This window comes from Lutra lutra, chromosome 9 (assembly GCF_902655055.1).
Source record: "Lutra lutra chromosome 9, mLutLut1.2, whole genome shotgun sequence".
Lineage (NCBI taxonomy): Eukaryota > Metazoa > Chordata > Mammalia > Carnivora > Mustelidae > Lutra > Lutra lutra.
The window spans coordinates 5,407,365-5,409,223 of record NC_062286.1 but is presented as its reverse complement, the minus strand read 5'-3'; the positions used below and the strand labels follow the sequence as shown (position 1 = coordinate 5,409,223).

Genomic DNA, 1,859 nt, shown 5'->3' with positions numbered 1-1,859 from the left:
CACTAACCAGTGAATCATTATTGCCTGAATAAATGGACAAAGATACACAGCCCCACCTTCTAGCGGCCCCCAACTGAAAAGCTTTGCATTTTGAATACAGATCGTAGGGTGTGTCTGTGGAATAAACTGCCCCTGGTTTGGAGCTCTGTGACCAGTCCATAGTAGCTTTTCTCCTCATGGCCATGTGCTCCCCCACTGTGAACTCTAGGGACCCTGGCCACACCTCTTTGCAGCTGCCCCTGAAGCACCGGGCTTAGAAGCATAAGCCAGCTGCTCCCGAGGCCAGCCTGCACTTGGCCGAGAGCCCCACGTCGGAGGTCTTGGGCTTCTGAGCAGCTGTGCTCAGTGGGTCACTTCCATTATCCACCTGTGCACAGGGGAGACACAGGAAGGAGACATGCGGTAAAACTTCTCAGGCACACCGGCACCTGCACTTCAGTGTGGCTTTGCTGGAGGCCATGGAGAGCTGTGCTGAACTGCAGCAGTCAGGGTAGACCTGGGAGCCTTGATGGGAGAGTGTGGACTGTGGTTCCCCAGAAGACTGCCTGCAGCGCCTGCTCTGCCAGCAGCTAGCACGGCCTTGACCCCAGCCTTGGGAGCACATGCCCTTGTGCGACAGCTCTGAGCCTCGCTGGGAGGACCCAGGACTGCCTGTTTCTAGCAGCATAGCAGATGCCTTGATCCCAGAAGATAGATCCCAGAAGATTTGATTCTACTCTTTTGCTTCCAGATCCTTTCCTGGTACCAGAACACAGCTAGGAATAACGGGAGGTCTTCAGTGGCTTATCATCTTCTTCTGCACATTGTCCACAAATACCAGATAGTATATGGTTTGCACATCGCACCAGAAACCAGTTGCAGGGGGTAAACAAAGCTTTCGTCTCCAGATCTCTGAAGTGCTTTAAACAGTCTGGTCCTTGCTTCGGCAGCACATACACAAAAATTGGAACGGTACAGTGATTAGCATGGCCCCTGCGCAAGGGTAACATGAAAATTCATGAAGCATTCCATATTTTTGAAGAAGACATGCAGATGGCCAACGGACATATGAAGAGATGCCCACCATCACTGATCATCAGGGAAATGCAAATCAAAACCACAGTGAGATGCTGCCTCACACCTGCCAGAATGGCTAAAATCAACAATAAAAGAATTAACAGGTGTTGGTGAGGATTTGGAGAAAGGGGAGCCCTCATGCACTGTTGGGAGGAATACACACCTCTGCAGCCACTGTGGAAAATAGTGTGGAGGGTCCTCAGAAAGTTAAAAAGAGAGCTACCCTATGATCCAGTAATCGTACTACTGGGTATTTACCCCAAGAATACAAAAACACTAATTCAAAGGGATACATGCATCCCAGTGCTTACAGCAGCATTACCTACAGATAGCTGCACAAGATCTCAAATTAGGGAAAGAGTCCAAGTGTCTATCAACTGATGAATGGATTTAGATGAGATAGATAGATAGATGGGTGTGGAGTATTACTCAGCCATGAAAATGAACTGATGAATTACATTAAGTATATAAGATGATTATGAATAGGTCAACATTAATTTAATCAGGGCATTCAACTCCAGTGCCTTCAGTACGCAGATCCTAGGTGGAATGTGGGAAGTTGCTGGGGGCAAGATGGCGGGCAGTGGAACAAGAGAGCACATATCCTGCCTAGAAACATTCACGTTTAATATGTAAATAACATACAGCACTGGCCAAAACATGTTTGTAAGCCGAGGGCCTCTAGTCAGCCCTAATTGGTGGACCAAGTGGGTAAGGCTGTTCCTTGCACTGTATTACTGCCCATCTGGAGAGACACAAATCCACAGGATGGAGGTTGTCTCTGCAGACCTCAGACTTACATC

At 48.5% G+C, this 1,859-nt stretch overlaps 1 non-coding gene across 1 annotated transcript; it reads left to right on the top strand.

The window, feature by feature from the left end:
- The first annotated feature begins 913 nt into the window (after nt 1-913).
- Nucleotides 914-1,017, top strand: LOC125110144 (U6 spliceosomal RNA). The gene has a single exon (XR_007130475.1). It is a non-coding gene; the product is annotated as a U6 spliceosomal RNA (small nuclear RNA).
- Nucleotides 1,018-1,859: the final 842 nt, after the last annotated feature.